A 27,832-nucleotide genomic window follows, 5' to 3' on the forward strand; every position below is an offset into this window, starting at 1 on the left:
CCCCCTCTCCGTAGACAGAGGGTCCCAGTTTGGGCACTCTGTGGGGAGCCCAAGCCCAGTCACTGCTGGGGGTGCAGAATGTGAAAGCCAGTGTGATTGATTTGAAATCGAGGAGCAACCAGGGAACGGAGCTGGAAGGAGAAGTGCGCTGCGTGGGCGGGGGGCTAGCTGGCCAGTCTCCTTTGTGAAGCGCTAACCCTTCAACCCAGCCTCCAGAGTGCCGGCGAGGGGGTCCCCGGGCGAGGGGGTCCTCGGGCGGGTCAGACAATGAGGGCCTTTAAAACGGGCGTGTCTGTGGGCCCGCTGGAGCTTGTGTGTAAATGAAGATAGAGGGGCTCTTATTATGTTAATAAAACACTTACTCCCCCCCACCCACACACACACTTCCAGACCCCCAAACAAACAGCCCCCTATCTTGAGCCCAGGGCTCCATCTTTGAAATAAAAAAGTCTTAATTCACTTGGGCCAACAAGAGCAGCTGCAGAAAATGCACCGCACCCAACCCACCCCTCAGCGAGGAGAAAAATCTCAAAGCTGACCACAAAAGATTTATATATTTAGTTTAATACGTTCATTCACTTACTGTATATATATATATATTTTTTTTTTTTTTGTAAATTACCACAAATTTTCTTCTGCAACGTTACCCGAGAAATAGCCAATTTATTTGTTAATTGTCTTTATGTTTATGTGAAATGAAAGTACAGTATAATTTTAACTAGATGAGCTCAAGGTGTGTCATCGGGGGATTCTTGTACATTGCATTTTTTTATTTTTGTAATTTTTTGTTTTGGTATTTTTATTTTTAATGGCATTTTTGGTTTTTCTGCTTTAAAGTTTTTAATAACTTTTTTTTTAATGAAGACAACTAAACTTGCGTTTAACGCACCGGTAGAAAACAGGCCTAGGCAGTCTCAAGTCAAATTAAAAAATGATCATTCGCATTTTTTTAAATTGCAATATAAATGTATACATTTTCAATTCCTAAAAATTGCCACTTTTTTCATAGAATTTTATTGAATTTCAATAAATTAAATTCTTTTACTTTTATTTTTCACCATAGAATTGTTTCCTCAAGATTTTTTAAATAGCATTTTTGTTTTATTTTTCTTTTGTTGTTTTTTTTAAACGTTTGTCATTTTAAATTATTTTAATTTTTCATTTTCTGTTTTGATTTATATTGTTAAAATAGCATTTTTTTATTTTATTTGCATATTTTATAAAACATTTAATGTGTAATTCCTTTTACTTTTATTTTGTTATTAATATGAATGGTTTTTGTTTTAAAATTATTTGGCCTATTTTAATAGCATTTTAAAAAATCTTACTTTTATCTAAAGGTTTTCTTTAAATGGCATTTTTTAAAAATTGTGATTATTAGTGAATAAATAAGATATTTTAATGAATGAATATTGAAGGAATATTATTTTAGTGAACACATTTCTTTGTAATTTGACATTTTTTAAACTATTCCAATTTTGTTCATGAACGTTTCAAGATTTTTCTTTAGATTTTATAAAATAGTTTTTCTTTAGATTTTTTAATAGTAATTTCATTTCCAGGTTCTTTGATACAATTAAAAAAACAAAAAACATTTAAGGACATTTTTTACATATATATTTTAAAATTAGCGGTGAGCCCCTCAGTTGCATTTGCAGCACTAAGAGAAAGTAGGACAACACAGTCTCTGTGCCTGCGCGGGAGCAAGACAGAACGAAAGTGACGTGAGGAAGACGAGAGACAGACAGCACTGAGAGGGAGACGTGGCGAGACGAGAGGCGTGACGAGACCGGGCGGTGGGGGAGGTTCAAAGGTCAAGAGAAGGGGAGGGGAGGGCATCGGCCGTCCTAGTATCCTCGTCTGCCGGCAGCTTTTCAAGTGCTTGTTGCGCCTTATCGCTTCTCTCCATGTGCTTCGCACGACCGTGTCTTACTTGTATGCTGTGTGGTCCTCGACGTGTACGCGTGTGTGTGTAAAATCACTCACGCACAATAAATCTCGGTCAGTCGGCACGTCGGGGGCTGCCGGGGGTCTTCCTGCCGGTGATGATAAAGGACTCCGAACTCCGTCTGGGTTCTGAATCAGAATCGGAGTCAGGTCCAAGAATGAGTCAGATGTGCTCTGCAATTGTCCAAAGTGCGCCTCGCTTCGCCCACCACCAACAGTCACCGATGTCCTGCAATTGATTGGCAGTCAGTTGACGGCGTATCCCGCTTCTCTTGCCAAAAGTCAGCTGCGTTTCTGCAATAGAAAATGGATACTAGAAGCAAGTCAACCATGACTACTGTAATAGAGCACGAACATGAAGCTCCACCGCAAATTTGGAAACAGTCAATGGGAAGACGGGCCGCCGGCCATTTTGGCTCAACTTCCCCGTTGTGACACACCGCAGTCTCCTTGGAACGACGCGATCGGCAACATTTAGCGTTTCAGCGCTGTTGTTTGGCGCTTTCAGGAGAGGAGGGGGGGGGGGGGGGGGGGGGGCAAAAAAAAAACATCCAGAGTTTTAACAAAGTGCAGACGGTGTCGGATTGGAAGGTCGCTCATAAAGTTACCGAGCCACATCCTCGGCCTGGCATTAAACGCAGATTCATCTTCATTTCCTGCTTGGGTTTTCTTCGGATGCAGCCACAAGTATTTAAGCCACGCAACCCCCGTCGGCATCCCGACGGAGTTGACGCACCAACTCCGCTAGCATACCCCACGTACCGAATTCAAAAATACAGAGACTGGAAGAGTCACAGAAAGGCATAGAAATGAATGTCCTTGGAAGTGTCGATAATATAGAACAGCAACATGCAAACTGCAGAAACAGGCGTGCATTAAAACATTGACAGAATGTTCAAAATCAATTCAAGATTATAGTACATTCTAGGTTCATCCTGAAATTTCCACCGGAAGCCAAATATCCCCCAAATTTGGGACGTTGTGCATAGCACAGCTACAAAACACTGGACTATCATTACATAAAGCGAAAAGGCTTTAGTGTTTTACATTTTTAGCGGAGTTGAAAAATGAACCCCAATGAAGACGAGACCACACACATACCAACTACACACAAAAAGCTCGTAACCTTGCCTTGCCTATCACTACACTGAACACGGGTCCTTAAAGTGAGGACCAACCACAGATAAGCACGCTTACAACTGTAGCAGCAGCTGTCCGTGTGTGCGCGCGTGCGTGTGTGTGTGTGTGTGTCATGTTCGCTGGCCTACTTTATCTGTTGACAACCGGAAGTACTTGGGACTCCGGCTACACACACACACAAGCACGCACAGTGTGTGTGATACGGCCAAGAAGAGGATGAGGAAGCGGAGCCGTGTGGATCTGCGCTGGTGTTAACATCACACACACACACACACACACACACAAAAATAATTTTTTTTAAAAAACACTCGTAACAAAAGACTGGATTGACAAAGTGGTTCTGGAATCAACCAAAAAACAAAATGTGCAACTTGTTTGGTGCTATTATTTTGTCTGAGATGTGAGCTCGGGAAAATTAGACTTTAAAGTCCAGATGACAGCTTCAATGGCGGATCAAATTTCCGGCAAATTTCTGGGAAAATTCTTTTGGAAAAATTCACCCCCGAAGGGAGTTTTACTGAGCCACGTGAAATTTGGTAGGCATGTCTATCACGAGAAGACCCAGAAAAAAAATCTCAAGAACCCATGCCTGACACAGGAGGTCAGCCATTTTGGTTTGAGGAGGCCATTGTAGGGTCATTTTGGCATAAGTAGAATTAGGGAAAAATTAGCTCGCTAGCGCACATCACAATTAAACAATTTAGCCCCAGATGCCAGTTATTACTTAGCAACATGAAATATGGGAGACATGCCTTATCATGAGTATGGAATATATCCCACCGGCTCATCGAGGGGCTTTTCCACATCACAACAACGAGGCACTCTAAAGCGGCTACACCAGCGTGAAACCGCTGTCCACACACTGGCTGTCGTGTCATACTTTTAAATTTTGTTTTATCTTGCTTTTGCACCTTCCTCTCCCTGCCAGGCAAGCACTCACGGCCGACAACGAGGCGCTCTACGACGGCCACACCAGCATGAAATCCCTGTCCACACGCTGGCTTCTCAGGCTTTGCAAGTTTTCAGCAATTAGCTTCAAAAATATGTAATACATTTAGAAACAAATCTCCGAAGTCACTTTACAGTCTTTAAACTTTACAAATGAATGCTTGGGCATCAATCTGCTTGGTGGATGGGACTTCTGGTCTCCCAATGGCGGCGTGGGGGTTCGAATCCCACTTTTAGTCTGTAAGTATTTCCTGTAAGAAAACAGCACAGTACATTTTTAACCCTGCATTTGGCAGAGAGAAGAAAAAAACATGCTCAATGTTTGGTTAAAAGTTTAAAACAACATGTTCCACTCGTTTGTGTGTGTGTGCGTGTGTGGTAAGTGTGGACCAAGCAAGTGATTTTTACAAGCCTGTCATTATACTTCCATGTCTGTACGTTTCGGGCCAATCAAAACAGCCTTTGATTTACATTTCACCATTGCATGTACAGCCCAAAATAACCCAGTGCGAGCACTGTCTTACACGCATGCGTCCATTTTCTAAAGTGCTTGTCGAGTATCGAGCCGCGGGTGAGGCGGGATGCACCCCGGACTGGTCCGCGGCGAATCGTAGGGCACATATAGACAAGCATAATTTGGAGTCTAGGAAACCTAACATGGATGTTTGTGGAACCTGAGGGGAAGTTGTAGTACCCAGAGAACGGAGATACGAACCCAGATTTTCAGACCGTGAGGCAGATCTGCAAACCACTAGGACACCCGGCCGCCCGCTGCCTCACAATGTCTCAGCGTTAGCATTCAAATCCCCACAGGGTGAACGCACAAATTCACTCAATAGTAATGTTGTTGGAGGTGGGAGACCCCCGCCATGCAGACAGGAGGCGCCCCGCCCCCCCTCCCCGCCCCCCCCAAACACCCGACCCCACCCGTCTCCGCGGCAGCCGACTGCTCATTTATTGCTCTGTAATTTCAGCAGACTAATTGATTTGGGGCCTAGACAGGAAGTCAGGCAACAACGAAGAAGAAGACGGAGGAATAGTCTGATGAGTGGGAGGCGTGTGTGATGGTGTGGCGCTGCATTCAGGGTTCGTCGGTAAAAAAAATAAAAATGAGGTGACAATGATGTGCTGTGGAGGCCAGACGTGGTGACTCTGCTCAGTCTGAGACAGCGAGGCAACACAAGAAGCTTTCAGGAGACTGAATGCCTCCCCTCAGGCCGCTTTTTCCTAACGTCTGTTTGTTGACACTCAACCTGATCAATAGTCCATTCAGACACAAAACAGCCACTGTCACTCAGGAGGGCCCAGACCTCCACCAAGACCAACGGGCCAAAGTTTGAAAGATAAAATCAATCAATCAGTCAAAACAAATCAAAACACAGCGAATCGTTCGCTCGTCAATCTATATTGCAGATTTTTAAGCAATCGTTTTGATTGTTTTTTACAATGTACGGCGAAGTCTGAATTTGGAGGTGCGCTCCTTCAGTGTAGTACCACATTGCGCCACAATGCGATGGGCAGCACTGAGGTCCACTGGAAAAGATGCAGCATAGTTTACAGCAAGAACAAGAGCCAGAGAAGGTTCCAAACGCAGCTCCAGTAATAGTCGTCGTTCCCACGGAGCGTAGCGAATAAATATCTGTGAATATTGTTATTTGCTTGTTCTTTTTGTATGTTTTGCTGCTCTGCTTGTTTTAAGTAGCAGTTGTTTGAAGGTTTCGGAATTACTGCAGCATCAATGCTAATTTGCATCAGCCTGTCTATGGCGTTTTGCATTATATGTTAGCATGATGCTAGCTGCATTTTGTTCGTCGAAACTAGCAAATCTCAAAACATCTCGCTTTTTACACATTTGCTTAAACTGTGCCTACGCGACACTTAAAAACATCCGTTTAACTGGCAACATCAGGATTTTATTCGCATGGACTGTTTTGAGGAGGCCATTGGTATTTCCCAGGTTTATCGAATGCACCGCGATCAGTATGGTCATCAGAGGCTGATCTATACTAATTATATTGCTCGGCTGTGTTTTTTATACATAGTGTGTATGCGCGTGCGTGTGCGCGCATTCCGCCCAGTGGCTCCGGATCTCCACGCAGCGCGTCGCGACTAATCCCGCCTTCCTGTTTTCCTGCAAGAGAAGTGAAGCGGTGAGGAAGCACAGCAGATCCGACGGTTAGGCCAATAAAAGTCACGGGCACTTTTCCCCAAAAAGCCAACGAGACAGAATCACTCCAGGCAGTTTTTCTGGTTTGTTTTAGTTGAAATGTGTACTAAAACACAACCATGCACTGATGACTCTTAAGGATGTATGCAGAAGAGGAGCATTTGTTTCTTGCAGCTTTGACAGTAATAATTTTATTCTTTAATGGGGAGCTCTCTGCAGCTCTCACACACATGCACACTAAATTGAATTAAAGCCATTACCATATCAGTGAACACAAACGGAGTTGAACTTGTCACACGGTGGATCCAATTTGGTTGGCGAAGAAACAATAACGCCGACTTCAGCCAAGACGTTTATAAGATGGGTTGGGCCTCGGAGCCAGAAGTGCTCATTATGGCATCTTTTTATGAGGAGAGGAAAAAAAATTCATCGGAACTCCGCCCAGGCGTCCTAAAAACAAAAGAATGCACAAAAATAAATACATTTTGAAAAAGAAGAAGAAAAAAAGACAAAGCAGCAAAGAAGAGGGGACCACAAGGATCATAAAAGTTATCTTGCACAAGATACATGCATACTCACGCACGCACGCACGCACGCGCACGTGCGCGTACGCAGCAGTTCCCCAAATCTGGCCTGTGCGTCATTATCTCATAGCCTGAGAACTCTAGCTCGGCACACAGAAGCATGACGCGCATCTGCCTCACATTATTCCGCAAATTATTACAACTGCACGTCAAAACACACTACGGGGTGCGCGCACGCACACACACGCACACAATTTTATTTTTTATTTGAATACGTAACAAACAAAAAATACTGAAAACTGTTTGCGTCTAAAAGTTGCCTTAGCGTCCAAATAAGTCACAAGACTCCCCATCTGTTGTGATGTTCACCGGCAACGCTCGGGGAGGCCCCATTGTGATGCTTGTTTCCATGGTTACCACATCACAACAGGGAGTGCAGCTTGAAAAAGTTTGGGAAAGATGCGTTTTTTTTGCTTGTTTTTTTTTTTTTTTTTAAAGGGTGCGTGGCGGGGAAAAGGGGGCAGGGGCAACTGTCGGGATGTAGAGGTTGGCGCTTGGCATTAATAAAAATAAATAAATAAAGAAAAGAAAAAATAATCGGGAATGACAGATTTTTAGCAACAAGCGGCCAACCGCCGAATGTTCTCTGTGGTCGCGAATCAGCGTCCGCCTCCCGTGGCTGGGATATTTGTGTAATGAGCAAACCTCCTCACCTCCGACCCGTTTTGTTTTTGCCAGCATTTGCGGTTCACTCGTTCCCAGATTCCCCCGCAATCGATCGGGCCGGGAGGCGGATCGGGTTCTCGGTCGGGAATCTGTCGCCAAATAGCGGCACTTTGCGGTACTCATGGCGAGCAGCAGACCACTATTAAGCATCAGCCGGCCAACTCCAACGTGAAGCCGTTCATGTCAGTAGCAAAATTGTTTTTTTTTTTTGCGATGTGGCCGGTTGTTGAAGGTGGTGCGCGTACCTTCAAAAGTGCACCAGAGGCTGCTTCAGTGAATACGGTGTATTGTTGAAATCATTGTGGTCGTGGTTGTCACTCACAGACCCGACCGAATATACACTTGCCTTCCCACGCATCCACATTTAACTTAATTTAACGAGGCGTATTAAATCGTTTTTTAACCTTGCAGGAAATGACTTTTTGTGGTTGCGTAGTAAAGAGCGACCGCAGGAAGTTTTGCATTTAGAATCCACCAGGAAGCTAACGAGGATCCAGAGCTCGTAAGGCGAGAATGCGACCAAGGTTGGTGCACCCCCTCTCACACCATAAAGAACTGCCTTCCCCAAACTTTTTAAGCTAAGCACCTGTTGGAAAAATATATTTCTTTGCGCTTGTAAAATGTATTCCACAGTGGGAGGAAACAGTATGTTGGGAACCCTTTGGAATTCCTTAAATTTCTGAATCAATTGGTTCTAAAATGTCTGATCCTCATCTAAATCACAAGAATAAACAATTGTATTGTTTTATATTTGTTTTAATAGAGCAAACATTTAAACATTCACAGGACTGGGAGGAAAATGCAAGTGAACCCTTGGATTTAATAACAGGTTGACCTTCGACCCTGAACTAAACGTTTCCTGTAGTTGCGGATCAGACGTGCACAACGATCAGAAGGAATTTTCGAGCATTACTCTTGACAAAACTGTTGCAGTTCATCACAATTCTTGGGATGTCTGGTGTGAACAGCTCTCCTGAGGTCGTGCCACAACCTCTCAGTCGGGTTGAGCTCAGGACTTTGATTGGACCACTCCAGAACATGTATTTTCGTCTTCTGAAGCCATTCTGTTGTTGATTGGCTTCTGTGTTTTGGATGATTGGCTTGTCGCAGCACGCATCCTCTTTTGAGCTTCACCTGTCGGACAGATGGCCTCACGTTCTTCAAATTATCTTTATAAACTTGTGAATTCATTTTTCCATTGATGATCAGCTGTCCAGGCCCTGAGGTAGCACAGCACGCCCATACCATGAAGTTCCCTCTACCATGCTTCACAGCTGGGATGAGGTTTTGGAGGTTGCTGTGCTGCGCCATTCTTTCTCCGCACGTTGTTGCGTGTTTCTCCCAAACAATTCAACTTTGGTTTCATCCAAAACTGCTTGCCCCAACCTTTTTAAACTACGCACCCCCATAACCCTAAAAAAATGACTTTGCCAAACTTTTTAATCAAAGCGCCCCTTCAACATGCCAACAGAGTTGGGGCACCCCATTCACCCTGCAGACACACCCTAAAACAGCTTTTCCTCAACTTTTGAAACTGTACAAACCCTTCAACATGTCCAAGCATGTTGGTTACTGAGGCCTGAAAGACTAATTTGTCACTAGCGTACTTAACTCCATCTTTGGCAATCACACAGACGTCGACACACATCCACACAAATGCCATCTCTTTCAAGGTGGACTTTAAAAAAAAATAAAAATAAAAAAATTTATGTGATTCCCCCCTGGCATAGTCAACCTTTCATTCACGTCCAGCCCCACTGACAGCAGTGCGAAAATCGCCCTGTGAGGTTTACCGTCCGATGAACGAGATGATTCAAAGAGAAGGAAAATAATTCAATGTGTGTTCCGTATGTGTGTGCGTTTTGGGTTTTTTTTTTTCCTCGCGGGGTGGGCAGGAATAGCAAAAGAGCGCTGGCTGGCTGGCTGGCTGGCTGGCTGGCTGGCGAGATGTGAGAAGTGGGTGGTTTCCGACTAAATAAGACACTTTAGGCGAGCGAGCCGGGTGCCAGTTGGAGACTGGAGAGCCTCTGTTTAATGGGGGAAAGTCACTCAAAGTAGTCATTGTTGCATGAAAAAAAAAAAGACACACATAACGATACTGCAAATGTAGACTAGCACTCAGTTGGGTGAAAATTGAGGGGAAAAAAATAAATCAATAAATAAATCACAAAATGTCACTGAGATGAAATTGATCATTCCTACCCAAAGACCCTGTAAAGTGAATTCAGAGATTTCTTTCCAACTACATTTAATGTGTTTGAAGAGAATTGCTGAAAACGTGCAACAACTGAGAACTGTGTAGTCCTCAGCTGTGGAGATGTAGCGTGAAACTGTGAATGAACAATTTTTGCTTTCGAGTGCCTCGTTGTAGGCTGCGAGTGTCCGCACGTCACCCTAAAATAAACTACCTTTTCCAAACTTTTTAAACTACATACACACCCTCCCAAAAAAATACCTTTCGCAAACTATAAGCCACACACCCAAATCCAAATCCCAATAGAGATGGTGCACCCCCTCTCCCCTGTACACACCCTAAAAAACTGCCTTTCCCAATCAGCAAAGTACTTGGTGAAGGTAAGAAAATCCCAGATCACCAAAATCCCTACATCTATATAAACGTTTTGCGGAAAAAGTGAAAACTATTTCTAGATCCGCACCAAAATTCAATTCAATTAGTTCTTCCTTGGCCCGCATTCCACACCTTTTTTGCGGAAAAGCTGTTTTACTCAGAATTCAACAAGACAATGAACACAAAACCCTCTCTGCAGTTAAGTTATGCAAGGCAATTGGAAACATGGATCCCCACTAAAATTTGCTGGGGAAAAAAAAAAAAGTGTGTTCTTCCTTGGCAAATGCCCCGCAAGCGCCACGGAAATTAGTTTTTGCCCGCTAACTCAAACAAACTCAGCTTGTTTTCTTCTCCTCTCACTCCGAGTAGCGTCTGGACACGCGCGTGCTTTCTAGTCCCAGCTCGCGTTCGTGCAGCTTGAATTGCGCGCCGTCCGCTTTGTCAAGCGGCGTAGCGGCAGGCACTTGGCCGCCCTTCGGCCTTCTTCAAGTGCCGTGTTGACAGTGAAAACAAGCCCGGGGGGAGCAAACGCCAGGAGGGGTCCGAGGCTCCGACCTTGGCACGGGGGCTTCGGGGCGTTTGGACGAAGGTGGCAGCGAGAATTTGGACCGGAGGCTTTCCTGAAATATTCCGTCTGGAATGTGACCAGGAAGTGCTGTGGGATTGTGGATCTCTGCCCGTTCCTCACGTTTTAAATGTCGTCCATTTAAAACAAGAAACTTTATGATTTGGTTTTGCAGCCGCAAATTAAATCAGAGGATATGTCAGTTGTTCCGTTCTTTACTTCTGTCCAATATTTTTATACGATTTCAGGGAGGCGTTGCATAACAACATCCTCAGAAGGAATTATTGTAGGCCACCGGCAAAGCATTACAAAAGAAAAAGTCATAAAGCTTTTAAATGCGTAATAATGTGGCTTTGTTGGTTCTTCGGCGCCAACATGAGGAACTCGTTCAAGAGTTTTTAGTGTGTTTGTTTTTCCTCCCCGAATGATTGCGGAGGCGAGGTTTGGACACAAGACACTGAAATGCAAGTGACGCCAGGATGATGCCGAAGCATTCGCATCATAAAAGTGCTGATTTATGGCTATAAGTTTTCAGAGAAGAAAACCGGTGGATTATATGATCAAACTGCGTAATGATAGGGTGGCTTCATTTTGTTTTGTTTAGTTTTATTTAAATCCACTAAATCACATTAGTCAAGTTCAGTTGTGTTTAACTTTTACGTATAAGACAGTTACATTTCATCCTTTTCAACTGTTGCTGTGCAATCATTTATTTAGGTCCAATTGAATCGTTATTTAAGTCGTTTTTTTCGTCTGATAAATTTGATACATCACGGAGAAGAACGTTGTTAACAACCCTGCCAAATTTGAACGATGAAATAAATTTTAAAATGACGTGCGGGCACTCGTGGCCGACAATGAGGCGCTCGATGAAGATGCGTTTTCGGAGTGTAGACATAGCCAGCTAACTAACTGCACGTTACAAGTGCGCAGGATAACTGCTGATGTGAACTAAGGCGCTCAAGTTCTTCACTGCAAAAAATAAAATGGTTAAAAAAAAGTTGAACACTATGCTCCACAAATGAGTATGACATAGTTCTGATATTGCATGTTTTCAGCAATTATCTTTGAACATGTATGTTGTATTTAGAAACAAATCTCTGATTTCACTTGACACTTTTTAAACATACTCAAAACTTACAAAACGTGGCAAAAATTTGAATCCTGACAAAAATGTGCAGTCAATGTGAAATTTGTAAATGCTGAAAATGTGCCCATTCAAAACCAGTTTCACCAGCCAACACGAAATTTGGTAGACGCGTTGAGCAACGTAGGATGCACAAAAAAAAAAAAAAATCACGTCCGCAAATTGAGAGGACGGTGGCCATTTTGGCTCTTTTCAGGCACCATTTCCAGTGGTCGAACTTGGAATGAATCCTGTCATCGGCACATTTGAACCATTTATACTACACGGATAACAGGAGAAGACGTTTAGGTGCAGGATGTGCACAGAGGATAAGAAATGAGATAGAAAGCACGTTGGGGTGGGGGGTTGGTGGTTAGTAGTGATGGAGGGTGGAGGAAGAGGAGGAGGGGGAGGGAAGGCGGGTGAAGCCTAAATCTCCAAGGGAACAAAGAGGCACTTATACAAGCAACAGCTGAAAACATCTTTAGGCTGGAAGTTTGGCCTCCGTGCGTGTGCGTGTGCTAATTCATGTTGCAAATATTTAGCAACTGCTCTGCTTGTAGTTTTACTAGCTTCTCGATGGCCACTTCATTAGGTACAGCTGCACAATGGGAATTTAGAAAGAAAAGCCATTTAACACCAGTAATCAAGTCATGCGATTTTGGGGGGTTATTTTGGTTGATGCGTGTGATGCTTTAATACCAACATATATTGTATATAGATAAACCAAATGCATAACCATACATATTAAATACTATAAATATATTTACCAAAATACATTTTTATGAAATTGGATTGGTTGCTGAGTTCTTGAAGATTGTGATACTATCCTAAAAATAAGTTAAAAAAATTAAATACACAATAGAAAAAATATATTTCACACAGAAAATACTAATAAAATGAAAAATACTAATAGTTGTTTAAGATCGTATAATGCTATTACGCTATAGTTTATATTATTGAGAAATTAGATATATACCAAAATATATTTTAACAAATTATATCATTTGATATGTTGCTTGGATGTTTAAAATTGTTACTGTATTATACTATACGCCAATAAATATAATAAATACACAAAAAAAATTTATATTTTAACATTAAAATTCCCATTTACTGTAATAGGTTTGTTTAGTTGAGATTGTTACTGTATTACAAAAATATAATATTAAAGAAAAACATGCTAATATCAAAATAGATAGATTTTACATAAAACGTTAAGATTGGAATACTGTATAAAAAATAAAAATAATTGTTAATAAACAAATATACAATCTAGTTAATTTTTAAAATAAAATGAAAATAATGTCATGAGACAAAAATACCTATATAAAATACTAACATACAAACAGAAATAACACCTAAAAGCCACATTAAATAACTATTATGTACCTCTACGTTTAAAAAAAACATTTTGCTTTGTATTTGTGCTTTCTGTAGCCTAATAAGGTAATCCTAATTTTAGGAACAGCACCGAGTATGATGCACCAAATTTGTCTACCCCTGCAAACTACAACCGCAATAATAAACATGTTTTGTGTTTTTTTCATTTAACGGAGAAACTTGTATTGGATCTCTTTAGACTGCGCAGTGCGAGTGTAGCACGTCATGCCAATGAACTCGGGTTCCAGGATCCAGAGGAGTCGGTTGCAGTGATGATAACACGTTTTTTTTCTCCGCAACCATCCAAAACAAACAACACGGCATCACGAGCGAGAACAAGTGTGCCTCGGTCCTTAACTTCGCCTCCTCTCCCTTCCGCTCTCTTCCTCCTTTGCTTATCTTGCACCCTTCCTCCATTGCCAGCTGTTGTTTTGAAGGCCGTGGGAGTAGCCGGGGTCCGCGGGTCAAGACCTCCGCGCTCCTCCGCCTGGACAAACGCGGCCATTGTAAGTTGAAGTGCACGGGGGGCTGTTAGGTGTTTAGTACGTGCCCGTTATTTGCCGTAATACCCCCCCCCCCCCCCCCCCCCCCACCGTAAAACCCGCTGCAGTTTGCGTTTTTATGCACGCCGAACACGAGTGGACCGGACTTGATCACATGCGCGTCACGTTGAGCCCTGCTCTCCACGGCCGAATATTTGTCAGTGGCGAGCACAAATCGTCTGCTTTTTCTTCTTCACTTCCAGTTAATAGCTACAATATCGGACTTCAAACTCACAATAACCCATTCATTTAAAAATGGAGATGCTCTCAAAAGCATGGGGGGAAAAAAGAAGAGTTTTTAGCCTGCACTGAAAAACATGCCAACTTGGGACTGACGTCACTTCTGTTGGCAACTTCTTCCATTTGTGGGTAGTACACAGGTGTCAAACTGGTGGCCCGGGGGCCAGATCCGACCCACAACATACATGTTTGGCCCGCGAAGGCAAATCATCTGTGTCGACTTCATGTTTCGTGTGAAAATAACAAAATTGGTGTCTTTTTGTTGTGTTTTAATTGAAGAACATTTTGGCTCATCCAGATCTTTATCTGTTTTAGACAGCGACACATCACCTCAATTGAACTGTAGTCATCTGGAGACACTGCTAGACATAACTGTGTGTCATCTGCATGGCTATGATAGTCCAAATTAAACTTCTGAAGAATTTGACCCAAGGCCACAATAATCTGATATTGTTGAGGCACATTTGTCATGTACATGTTGATATTACACCCCAAAACATGCTAATTCATCCTGGGTAATGATTCCTTTGTTTGTTTGTTTTACTATTTTATTTAAAACTGACTTTTTTGCACGTTAATTTATTTACGGTCTTATCTTATTGAAATGAATGACACGTCGTATGCAAGCTGAAAGCACACATTAGCTTTAGTGAAACTACAACGCCAATGACTCCAGCACTGTCCCAGCCTGGACTCAATGTCAGCTTTGTCCAGAGCCAGAGTCAAGAGGAAGGAGCGCGGCTCTCTGACCTTTGACCTGTGCACCCCCCCTGGAGGTCACATGTCCCTGGAAGCCATTTCGGCGGCTCAGACCTATGCAGAGGCAGCTGGGAGATGTCAATCTCAAACGGCGAGAGTGTACAGACCACAATGTACGACCTCGAAAGGGTATCTATTTTTTTTGGCATGGTCCAAAGTGAGCCATCGGCCCCGCGCATGAGGAATTTGTTTGCCCCACAGAGGTCACATTGCTGAAGACACAGACCCATTAATCAGTATGAAATGATCCACTAAAGTCACACACACAGACTATCAGGCCAAATTTGAGCATTTCCTCTCTCTCGCAATAAAAGTCAGCTAAGGGCCAAATTGTCTGTTTCTGGAAAATTATTGAGCAATTATCCTGTAGTGTGAGGTGTGTAAAGTTATCTGCGAGGAAAACGGTCACAGACCAAAATTGTAAATGTTAACGTGGGGTACACGCATACGGATAATCGGATCCAATTTGAGCATTTCCCTTCCTTGAAATCAAAGTCAGCAAAGGCTCGATTGCTTGAAAAACAATTGGGGCCAAGAATCGTACATTTTAGAATGGTTTACTCACGTACCCAGAATCGGGCCAAATTTGAGTATTTTATCTAACTCAATGGCAGAAAAAGCCTGATTGGTGGAAGTGTTTAAAATATGATCCTGTGGTGTGGGGTTTGTTAAGACTGATTTTTTTCCTTCCTCATCTGCTCAAAAAACAGTCGGGAAAGACGTAAATCTTACAATAGGGTAGACAGATACTGATAATCGGGCCTAATTTGAGCATTTTTCATCTCTTTCAATCAAAATCAGCAAGGTCCGATTATCAGATGTCTCTAGAAGATTAACCTGAGTGATTACGTTGTGTAAAACAGTCAAGCAGACAATCATAAATGTTAAAGCAGGCAATAAACATACCGATAATTGGGGTGGATTTTAACCTTTTGTTGGTCATCTGGAGCACCACACACACACCATACGAGCAGTAAGCACACACATTTTCAAAATTGGTTAGAATGCTAAAAAAAAAATGGTTTGTACCTCGCTTAAAAAGGAATGGAACAAGCTGGAACACAGCATTTGACTCCAACCAAAAAACAATGCGAAGGCTAGGAAAGAACATCATGAGACGTCACCACGGCAGCATTCAGCATGTGTGCGAAAGGTGAGTCGGGTGAGTTTAACCTCTGACATGCATCGGGGTCACATGTCCCCCCCACCCCCAGAGGCGTTGCACTATGGAAGCTGAACATTTTGGACTCAAAACACCTGACGAAATGCCAGATTCCTCTCCTTAACTGCAAGAATTCTGTCAAACAATTCAACCCATCCATTTTCAATAGCGCTTATTCTCACTCTGGGTACGCCCTGGACTGGTCGCCAGCCAATCGCAGGGCACATATAGACACACAAAGCAAAATCTCAAAGGAATTTTTCCAGTTATACAGTCAATGTTTGAGTTCGTACAGAAAATGAACCCGCTGTTCATAATTTTTATTCACTATCTGTAAAGAAATAATATATTTCATAGATTTGTAAATATATTTTAAGGATTTTTTCTTTAACTTACTTTTTTAAACAGTGCTGTTATTCTGAACACAACTGTAGGTTGGTGTTCCTCAAGGTTCATCCTTAGATCCCCTGTCATTTTGTTTGTCGTTAGCTAAAAAGACAAGACAAAGCTTTCCATCAAATTTTTTGTATGCTTCACATATATATAAAAGTCAAAAATTATTCATTATTCATTATCCTGGCCAATTTTTGATTGTGCTTTTCTATGACAAATGTGTCTTTTGGATGGAAATGACACCGGAAAAGCTGATGTGTTTAAATGTGTAGCTTGATTAGAATGCTTAAGAGCAAGGATTCCCAAATTCTGGTTCCCCTCAAGGTGTTTTTCCCCAAAAGAATATGCTAAATATGACCATTTCCTCTACAACGCGATTTTTAGAATAACGATATGAAAAATGCTACTGCTGGTCGGTTCTTTATCTTCTATGACCTAAGTTCAACATTTCATGCAACTGCATAAACCATGTTTTGCTTGTTTTCGACTGTTTTAGCATGTGCTTTGATCATGTCTGTTATGAGTAAACTGAATGGCTTCCGTTGCGTATAAACAGGCTTTATGCTCTGCTCTAAATTAAGATCGAAATTACCATGATCCTTTAGAATTGTGTCCGATACGGCCAGGCACACAGTATACATAATTGTTCCTCCGGGGCGCCCAAGAGGAAGATGATGATGATGACCATCAGCGAAAAAGTGAAACTTTTGGATTTGATCAAAGAGGGCAGAAGTTATGCATCTGTGGCACGCCATTATGGCGTGAATGAATCTACAGTGCGGTACATAAAGAAAGAGGAAGCAAACATCCGTAAAACTGCTTCAATACGTGTACTATGGTAATCTTGGTCTCAAATATGTAAAGTATAAATACTGTTGACATATTTTAAACATTCTGGTCCCCACATACACATCCACGAAAAGTCCTGGGGGGGTGGGGGGGGGGCAAATCCTACTTCGCGGTTTTTCATCTTTCGCGGGGGGTTCTGGTCCCCATTAACCGCGAAAAACGAGGGAACACTGTATACATATATATTCCCATTAAAAAAAACATATATATATATATATATATATTCACTTGAACCCAAATATGTGCAGTGGGTTTGGATTTAACTGCTTTGGGATAGTCTATTAGAGTTCATTTAGGTTGAACTCTCTCAATCCCAAATGTGTCCCAATTCCTGCAAGAGAGATTAAAGTCTGGATTGCATGGATGGTCAGATCAGGCACAGGGATCTAAACTTTAACCTTCAACCCCTAGACTCCCTGATTACACGTCACGTGTCTCCTTAAGCCAAAATCTGCTTCAGGGCTTTGGCTTTGTACTCTGCAAAAAAAAACTTGCTGAGAAATGTGTGTATTTATAACCAGTGATGGGTAGTAACAAACGACAAATACTTGGTTACTGTACTTAAATAGATTTTTTTCAGGTATTTGTAATTTACTTGTGCCAATTTACAATATGTAACTAATTTGAGTTATGATCTTATTCACAGAATAAATTACTTCATAAGTCAAGATACTGTTCAAGTATGGCGTATTCTCTCAGTTGTAATCATTAGCTAATTTAGCATTTTCATTTCACATAAGAGAATTATTATTATTATTTACACAAGTATCGGTGCTATCGGAGTGTGAGCATTTTTACCACTTCTGTTTACTAACTATTAGTGTTCAAAATAACTTGGATAGATTGAGAGTGTAGCAGCTGCGTCCCCGGTAAGTACACCAAGGTTAGTACACCGCCCTTAAATCAAATTTAATTTATGTCGTCAGCTCCACTTTGTTCCCCGTCTGCGGAGACCAGACGTGACGTGCGGCGCGGGTTACTACGCAGGACTAATCCAAGGTGTGGGTGGTCCCGGCGTCACCGGCCGGACGCTAAACGAACAGCTCAGACGCGGCGGGACTCCAAGTGCACGTCCTTGCCACGGTTCGCCTTTTTGTGACATAAATCTCGCTTGCCCCCACGCTGGTCTTTGGAGACCGGGTGAGGTCCAGTCAAGCGGGAAAGTCATGACGCTGTGCCCACCGAGTTAAGGGGAAAAACTCCATCCATGCACTCGCGGTCAGGAGTAAGTGGTTCCGAGAGTGTTTTAGCCAAGCAGATCCCTGCATTCTACATCTGGTGTTATCCCATTTGCGCTCTTGTCCTGTTCTCTTGGGGTCTCAGCCAATCTGATCCTTGCATCCCCTTGCGTTCTCTCACAAGTCCTTCTCTATCTCTCCCTGGTTCATCTGTCTCACCCAATCAGATCCCTACATTCCCTTGTGTTCCCCTACTTGTATCCTGTCAGTCCCGATCTCACTAGTCCTGATCCATCCGTGTCTCAGCCAATCAGATCCCTGTATTCGCTTGTGTTCATCTCCGTCAGTTCTGGTCTTGTCCTGGTCCATCTGTGTCCTAGCCAATCAGATGCCCGCATTCCCTTGTGTTTTCCTACTTGTGTTCCATCAGTCCCGATTTGTCTTTTTCTGGTCCCTTAGGTCTCATCCCGCTTTTTTCTTGAGTTCTCCCACTTCCCGCCGGTCGTCTTCTGTTGGGTCATGGTGCATTTGTGCTTCAGCCAATCAGACCCTTGGTATTCCCTTGTGTTATGCCACCAGTAATCATTTGGCTTGTCCTCATCTGTAGATGTTTCAGCCAATCAGTTCCTGGCCTGTCTTCGTGCAGTCCCAACTTGTGTCCCATCAGTTCTCATCCGTCTTGATCAGGTCACACTGTGTTTCAGCCAATCAGATCCTTGCATTGCCTTGATGTCTCCTGCCACTCTTATTCTGTTGGGTCGTGGTCCCTCTGTGTCTTAGCCAATCAGATCCCTGGTGTTCCCTTATGTTCTCCCACGTGTGTCCAGTCAGTCCTGGTCTATCTTGTCCTGATCCATCCTCGTCTCAGCTGACCAGACACCTGCATTCCCTTGTGTTAACCCACCTGTGACCCATCAGTCTCTTCCTCGTCCCGAGGTGTCTCAGCCAATCAGATCCCTATGATTCCCCTGTGTTATCACAACCTGTCTCAGCTGTCTTTTCCATGTTCATCTGTGTTTCAGCCAAGCAGATCCCCAGCATTGTGTTTTCCCACAAGACTAATTTTCTATGTCTTGGATAATTGTCTTCTTTTAAATGCATCATGGGACCGAAGAGCACATTCTTGCGAGGCAACTTTAACGTCGTCTTTGTCTTTCAGTTTTTCCAACAAGTTCCTCATTTATGTCTCGAGTAGGTCACGTTGCTTTTTCTCATTTTGGGGCAACAGAAAACACACTCGGACCATCTCAGCATGTCGAGAAAGAGCCGAGACGCTGAGGCCTGACGCTGAAACACGAGGCGGACATCCTGCCACGGATAACGTGCTAATTAGATTTGGCCCGCGGCGGTTGCCATAATCAAATCTATCCGGTGCGCCGCGGCTGAGGGAGCGAAATCCGATCTCCTGTCCAAAATATGCTCTCGGAGGTTTTCTCCGGTCTGTTTCCTCCGGTCTGTTTCCTCTCCTAGATTGTCACACTCGACCCTCTGCCCATTATGTGTGTGTGTATTTATCATCGCTTCAGGGCTAGGGGTAAGTAAAAACAGGAAAAGCTCATTGATTATATTGAACACCACCTATGCAGCGATAGTACAAGGTGTCCTTCAAAAAATTGGCATCATTTTGTAGTCTAACCGAGCCAACTCTTGCACAACTTATCTCAAATTTTGACGGGATGTATAAAAACTAAAACTTTTTTTCCTCCTTACATTTCAGTGGCATACTTTCATCCAAAGACCCCAAGGATCATGAATTAGATCACATTTCCGATTTTTGCTCAAATGTGCTCACTGGCAAGTGCATGCATTAAGCAAGAATGCCTTGTTCACAACCCATAAAAATACCAATGACTACTTTTCTATTAGCCATTTTAGACTCAGTGATACATTGATGCTCTCATTTTTCATTACCTGTTAACTGCCAATAACATAGAGATCTTTTTCCGCATGAGCTCAAGATGTTTATTTACTCCCTACATGTGAAAACAAGTATCTGTACTGTCTACTTTTTTTACAAATAAATTTTTACTTCTGCACGTAAGCACATTGCAGTCTATACTTTTTACACTGCTTCTACTTTGACTACTTTATTTTTTAATTTAACAAAAGTATCTGCACTTCTACTTAAACATATAGTGTGAGTACTTTTGACACCTCTGGTAAAGGAACCCGGAGCACAGCTGAGAGAGGAGAAAGTTCCAGTCACAGCCTCCAGCTGACGAAGGCTGTGGATCCACCTGTTCCCTGTCCTCAGAGTTGCTTCCCGGTCCGGATGTGGGAACTTGGGAATACGGATGACTCTGAAAGGGAAAACAAAAGCTTTTTGTTTTTTAACAATCCGATGAGCCCCTCTTAATAACCCTCCGGATGGAGTTTTTGCGGCGGAACGTGGCAGTCGTACAAAACCTCGGTGTGCCTCAAATATGCCGGAATCAGAATAGATTGCGTTTTTGTTGGCGCGTCGAGCTTTTAGCATTAAACACCGGGTTTTTTGGAATTCGTGCTTGGTGGGCCTTCAGAAAAACATCCTTCCTTTGTGGTTGCACAACTGTAAACAATGTGGTCAACCGAACTGGTTCTCCTTTTTGCTTGAACAGCAGAAAACACAAACAGCATTAACCATCAGGCCTTTCCGCTTGCTCGTGGCCAATTTTTAAGAGTTAGTTGTTGGTTTTTTAAACTGACACCAGTTCTTGTCATTAGTGTAATAATAGATAACCATTAGACAGAGTCAAAGGGTATAATTTGATGTAAACAGTATATTATTGATATATTTAAAGAGCTGAAGTTGGAAATAGGTTTGATGGTTGAGAAGAAAATGTGAAACAAAAGTGTTTGACACCAAAGGCGGAAAGGGTTAAATACGCATTGACTTTGTCGAGAAAAGAGAAAATGGTTCTTTTAGGTTGCGCTCCATCTTGCGTCTTAATTATTTTCCAGTGGGAGGCAGCCGAGGGAAGGCCGGCCAGAAACAACAGCCCGTCGGTGGCGTGTCGACTGCGCTACATCATTAGCGATACTGTCAGCACCGGCGGGTCGGGAGGGAGTCAGGCCGGGGTAGTCGAGGGTGGGGTGGGGGCCGGTGGGAGGAACAGATTATGTAGTTAAAGAGCTTGCAAGAGGAAGTGGAGTTTTAATGCTGACAAGGTTCCTGTGGAGACTGTTATGCTAATCTGCTCGTGCTAAGCGCTGGAGAACATCCGACGTGGAAGAGGGGAAATGCACCATGAAAAAACATACAGCTCTGGCCAAGAGAACGAGGCAGGAAAGGGGGTGGGTGGGGTGAGGGGGACACACTACACAGAGGAAGCAAACACGGCGTGGTTTCAGCCCTCCATCAACAAATCTGCTATGACCTATACACAATATGAGGGAGAGGGGGGAAAAAAGACATTTAAAATCGCATTGGTTCTCTATTTAAATTAGTCCAAAAAACAATTATCATATGTTTAAAATCAAAATGAGCTGTAGCACTTGTCCGCGGGGGCGAGCCGGTCTTTCCCAGCTGACTTTTGGCAAGAAAAAGTTACGAGCCTTCCGGTTAGGCGCTGAATGTTAATGGATGGGTGGGTGACTCACGGGGGGGGGGAGAGGGCAACAAAAAATGTCTCTTTCTAGGCTGCCTTATGCATGCCAAGGCAACAGGTGGTGCTATAGTCCATCAATGCAAGGGCATGGTAGTCATTTAGAAGCCCGAAGAAAGTCATTTCTGGAAAAATCAAAACATCAACAGGGAATTAGAATTTTTGATCTGTAATCACTTTCAATTCCATTTTGGGGAGAACCAATCCTCCATTATTCGATTTTTTATTTTGCTTTAGGAGAAAATTTATTTGAGGTGATGTTACATAGAATCAAGCTAAAAAGTCTGAGATGATCCTCCCTGAGATGTTGTTTCACTTTTGGAACTGATAGTGTGTTCTTTTGTACTTAATTAGTTTTGTGGTTGTTTTGTTTAAATAATGAAGTGGGGCCTTCAAATGCCCTTGAGCCAAGATCAAACGCTTTTAATCAGAGCCGATCGTTCCCGTCGTCGTCTCCAGCAGCCTCATGAAAACTGTCAGGTCTCATTAAGGGGCGACGCCCACCGCCAGCCCGTCTGCCCCCTTAAGCACCAACCGACCGTCTGTCTGTCTGTCGGTCTGCCACCTACGGCCGCCACATAACCGCCTGGCTGTCTGTCTGTCGCCAGTTTGTCGGCCCCGTGACACGTGCGTTTCAAATTGTTGCCGACTGTCAACACAAATCAAGAGGAGGAAGACAATTGCGCTAAAACAAAACGGGTCTTGAGCCAAGTAACTGGAGACTTTCCCGGTTAACGTTTGCCGAGAGAAGCGGGGTACGGCCTGGACTGGTCGCGAGTCAATCAAAGGGCTAGTTTCCCTCTTCATTAGCAACATTATGAAAGGCAAACAAAAAAGCCACCTGTGTTCCTCTCACCTTTTGATTCTCACTCGGAGTGCTGTAATCTCCAGAGGAGGTGAGTATCGGGGGATTCCTTATTTCCTCCTCCTTCTCTTTGGAGGGGGCGCATAAGCCTCGTAGCCAACCCCGATGGATCACAACTTGCCAAAAAACACAGAAACTTTAACATTCACTGCCATTGACGGCTGTTGAATTTAAATATCCATGTTAATTAACATGGAGGCCTGGCAGTGAAGGAGTTTTAATAGGAACAAGATTTGTAGAGAAGATGATAGATTTTGTACCTATCAGGAAGTCTTCTCTGGGTATCCTGTAAGAAGCTGGAGAAACATCCTCCGGGCGGCTCTGTCTGGCCGCCAGTTAGTAAAAGTGGCTGTGAAAAAGTCAGAATGTCGGACGAGGAGGTTTTGTAGCAAAGGCACCAAAGGCAAAAAAAAATAAAATATACCCCCTCCACCCCCAAGGAAGACTGAAGCCTTCCTAACAGTTTCGTTTATTTTCTCATTTGAAACTGGAAAAGTTCCTGGCAAGTGGGGCCACTTGTTGCGAGGAAGAATATGGAGGGCTGCCACGTACAGCAGAGAAAGGACAGGGAAAACCAAAAGGAACAGGAGGTAAGACAAAAATCAGACATCCAACTATTTTCCATAACGCTTGTCCGCATTAGGGTGGCGGGTGATGAAAGCGGAATACCCGCTGGGCCGGTTGCCAGCCAATAGAAAAACATGTTTCCATTCACAGCTATGGACAATTTCAAATAGTCAATAAACCTGACTGGAGGAGAGAGTCGAACCTAGAGCCCCTCGGCTGCTCACCTCCACAGCACTGTGCTTCCCGGAATTTCAAAGGATTATGAGGTTATTCATTTTGCAATTGAATCACTACTCTGTATTTAATATAAAAAGCAAGCTTTTTTTTTTTTTTTCCACCAAAGTGCCATCTGATGAATTTAAGGAGATACTGAACCACATGCCAAAATCAACGCTGACATGAATAACGGCGTACAAATAAACATATTTTCTGGATTTTAGAATCAGGAATACTTTGTTTGTGTCAATTTATAAAAGCTAATGGTTCAGTTTTTCCTGGGCCACACTCTTCCACTATCCACTTAGGGGGTGGGGTCATAAGGATGAGGGGTGGTAGAAACACGTGTCCACCGAGGATGACTGGTGTCCCTCGGGGAAAGCGCAATAGGTTAGAATATCAATGAGGCGTGCTCGAGAGCGGAACAACTCGCCTCTCGTCCTGACTGCCGCTTTGCGGGGGCTTCCTCGCAAACCGTCCCACTTGCTCGCAGCAGCCATTTGAGCTCAAATTCATCACATAGAGTGACTACTCACACTTACTAAATCACCAGTACGCTTTAAAAATGCTACATGCAGACAGAAGTCTGTGAAGTACTACTGACATAACACCAAAGCTCTTTCAGCCTTTGGGGCAAAACGACAACTATAGTCATCCCTCACTATGCATTGCTGCTCTCTTAGCAACGAGCATGAGCCAAGAGGAAAAAAAGTGCTTCAAAGACAGACAATGCCCTAAGTTTAGGATCATTTAGCACTTAATAAAAAAAGCTAAAATGTCTATTGCAGAGTCCAACTAGCTTAAGTTCTTCGACTGCACATCTCCGGTAACGTAAATATTGTTAGCTAATTTAATATAGCCTACCGCCGCTAGTTAGAACAAATTGTAAACTATAACCGGTGGTTTGGATAGACGGAGGATGGAAACAGCCGCTTGTACTCTTTCAGTTGCTTTATTGAACAAAAGGTAACAAATTGCAATAAACACAAGCATATCCTTGCCAATGGCCTCAAGTGACATTGCTACTCTGCGCACATAGCGGCTAAAGCTAAAACCAGTAAGTAGCAAGCACTTCGTATGTCCTCATTTGCTGACTTCCACGTCACTCAACAGGCGACACGCCCCTTTTAAAGGCAGGTAAACATCACAGTTACTAAAATATGGAACATGTTGATGGTGCCCCCTAGTGGACAAAATACCTGCACCTCACATGCATATATTGATTGTTGGTAATACAGTGTAGGCGTGAAGATTTTACATTATATAAGTTATACAATTAAAAACTTGGTCACTACTTTGGATTTGGTCTATTTCCCCATTGCGGTTCCACTGTACCACCTCTAGGTGTCACTAGCCAAGGTCAGCTGAAAAGCAGTCCTCGCACATAGGGTTTAGTTATCTCCCCCGACCAATGTGACGGATGGACCGAGACTGGCGGGGAGGGACTGAGCTGGCAAGTCAGACCGGGACCGGAAACCCGAAGAGGAAGCCTTCAGTTGATCCAGCTGTTTTCTCCCTCTCGCGCCTTCCTCCCCAGCCGCCCCCCTGCGTATCGAGTGTCCGAAGGGGGCCTGGAAGGGTGCAGGAGGGGGAAGCGTAGTGGGGTGGGGGGTGCAGTTTGGACAAGGGTGGGTGAGATTGGTTTTTTTTGGGGGGTGGAGGCCAACAGGTGTCTGACAAGTCCAGCAGACTGCTGGTTGGTCAGGTTTCTGCGTGGTCATGCGCGCACACAGGCAACACACACGGCACAAAAATGAACTATACAAACACGCACAAGACAAATGCACACAAACAACAAACACACAACATACAAAACACACAAAATGCATGTGCAGCACACACAAAAAACATACATATACAGACAACACACTTACAACATATACCACACGCACACAAAGTATAGACTCACACAAAACACACAACCAGAACACAGACCACAAAGATTCAAAACTGCACTACATAAATACAACACACATTCACAGAAGCACAAGCTGCACACAACAAAACTCACGCAAAACACACACAACATGCACACACGACACACTCAAAGACAACACGCATAAAGACACCACACAAAATGAACCCAAAACATGCACACACATACACCCCAAACATACATTACAAACACACGCACCACAAAATCAAAACATACAAATGACACACACACACACAAAAACACAAACAATATACATATTCGACACAGACACACAACTTAAGCACACACACTCATACACTCACACAAAACCGACAGACATGCAAACAAATACAACTCAGACACACACACCATTTGTCCATCTGTCACAAGAATTTCTCGTAACCCATGAGAATTTTAATGTCATGGATGGACCTCTGTGCATGTGCGTGTGTACACTTTTACTGGCCATGTAACCTGATCAGTCAGCCACCTGCAACACACACACACAAACACACACACACACAGACATGAGTGGCAAAGCAATGTTGTGAATGACGGACATCTTCACAGTTCCATGCATGTGTCATAGCCAGTTAAACGGCAATTATCTGGGTTATGTGCACGAAACGTTTTGTTATTATTCGAGACACATCTCTGCCATCTTAATCTGTTTGCTGACAGCTTCCCTAATCTACTATAACAAAGGACATTTTGTAAATCATTGACTATAATGGTTCAACCCTTAATATTCTAGGACGGTCAAGAATGTTAAAATTGAATTGAATTGTACTGTTTTGACATTTTACTTTAACAGTAGTTAATTACGTTTTACATACTATACAGTCAATAGTTGTTTACAATGGTGACAGTTTGATTTAGCTACCTATGAATCATCCTTTGTTTTTAAATGGAAAGTGACTGTTTGCATGCAAATCCATTCTGGCAAGCAAAGCCATTTGGGAGACAAATGCCTCTAATTGGATGTGACAGGAAAAGAATGTTTTCACGGCAGGTGCATTAGCGCGTACAGTACCGCGTACTATCGCCGTCTTTGATTTAAGCAAAACAACAGCGAAGACCGTTTGCCAGGACGAGGGAAACCAAAGAGCTCTGTTCTTATAACACATACTAAACAATGACAAACAGAAACGCTAAACAATACTGTAAATCATATACAATATATTCGGTATGCCTCATCTAACACAAAAGCAGTATAAACATGTACGCCTTCAGAAAGATGAATGATGATTGCGTGCTTTGATTGGCATGGTCAGAGTATCCTTCCTATTACACACACATTGTGCACAATGGCCATTGCACCAGACTATTGCAATATTAGTCTTTCGAGCTGCTCTAAGTGCTAGAGGACTCTGCATCTTTTTGCACAATTGTCCAAAAAATTAAATAAATAAATGTACCGGCATGACCAGAGAACTAGCAACCCTTTATTGCTCAGTGACTGTTTTTTCTCAATGTCTTTATGTCCCCAAAGTGTTCTCTGTCAATTGACTGTCTGTTGTCGTACTAGAGCGGCTCCAACTACCGGAGACAAAATTCCTTGTGTGTTTTTTGGACATACTTGGCAAATAAAGATGATTCTGATTCTGATTACGTTTGCCGGTCAATTTGACCCTGGACATTAGAATCAGAATCCTCTTTATCTGCCAAGTATGTCAAAAACATTGAATTTTTCAAAAGCGTCAGAAATGGGGAAAATCCCAGTTAACATTGTCTATATCAAGTTATCAACTCGCCTATTATGTTTTGTTTTTTTGGTCAGGAACAGCAATACTGTTGCTGGGTCATTTTGACCCGGTGTATTTTTAATTTAAAAAACTGCCAAAAAATCCCAATAAATATTGTTTACATCTAATTATTAACCTTCCTGTTAAGTTTATTTCTCAGCAACAACAGTAATGTTCCTGGGTCAGTTTGACCCGAGCATGTTGAATTAGCTTTGTATTGAGGATTTGTATTGAAGTGTTGTTGTTTTTAACAAAAAAATAAAATAAATAAATAAATTACAGTTAATTAAGTATACCAGAGGTTTCGCACCTAAAAACGTTTTTGGGGTCGTTAAACTGGGTCAGTTTGACCCACAACGCCACAGGAGGGTTAAGTCAAGAAAATTGGCATTGACATCATTACACACATATTGCAGCTAACCAGAGGATTACAAACACTCACTTAGGAATTCATTACTGACTTTTAAGAGCAATTTGTGTCTTTGGTTGGGGGGGGAATAAGAGGGGAACAAACCACCTTTCTATTCGATTAGTGACTTTCTATCCTGTCTCCTCTACAGGACAGCATAGTGTAACCATTGTGTGTGCGTGCGTGTGTGTGTCCTGTGTGGAATTTAGCCCAAAGCTTTCCATTCCGGGGGTCAGCCTGGGAGATTTAAAGCTGTCATTGTGGGGGGGTGTCAAGAGACATGAAACCTCAGCCAGTAAATTTACTGCCGCCG

At 43.0% G+C, this 27,832-nt stretch overlaps 1 long non-coding RNA gene across 2 annotated transcripts; it reads right to left on the minus strand.

Annotated features, from left to right (window-relative positions):
• Nucleotides 1-1,538: 1,538 nt before the first annotated feature.
• Nucleotides 1,539-22,900, minus strand: LOC133466941 (uncharacterized). 2 transcript variants are annotated; one of them, XR_009785077.1, is made up of 4 exons: nt 22,659-22,900; nt 20,373-20,518; nt 6,463-6,652; nt 1,539-2,241 (listed from the first exon to the last, which is right to left on the minus strand). It is a non-coding gene; the product is annotated as an uncharacterized LOC133466941 (long non-coding RNA). The 2 variants fall into 2 exon arrangements; XR_009785078.1 differs by lacking the exons at nt 6,463-6,652; nt 20,373-20,518; nt 22,659-22,900 and adding exons at nt 2,303-2,448; nt 2,556-4,876.
• Between the last annotated feature and the right edge of the window lie 4,932 nt (nt 22,901-27,832).

Source organism: Phyllopteryx taeniolatus, chromosome 17, assembly GCF_024500385.1.
Source record: "Phyllopteryx taeniolatus isolate TA_2022b chromosome 17, UOR_Ptae_1.2, whole genome shotgun sequence".
Classification (NCBI taxonomy): Eukaryota; Metazoa; Chordata; class Actinopteri; order Syngnathiformes; family Syngnathidae; genus Phyllopteryx; species Phyllopteryx taeniolatus.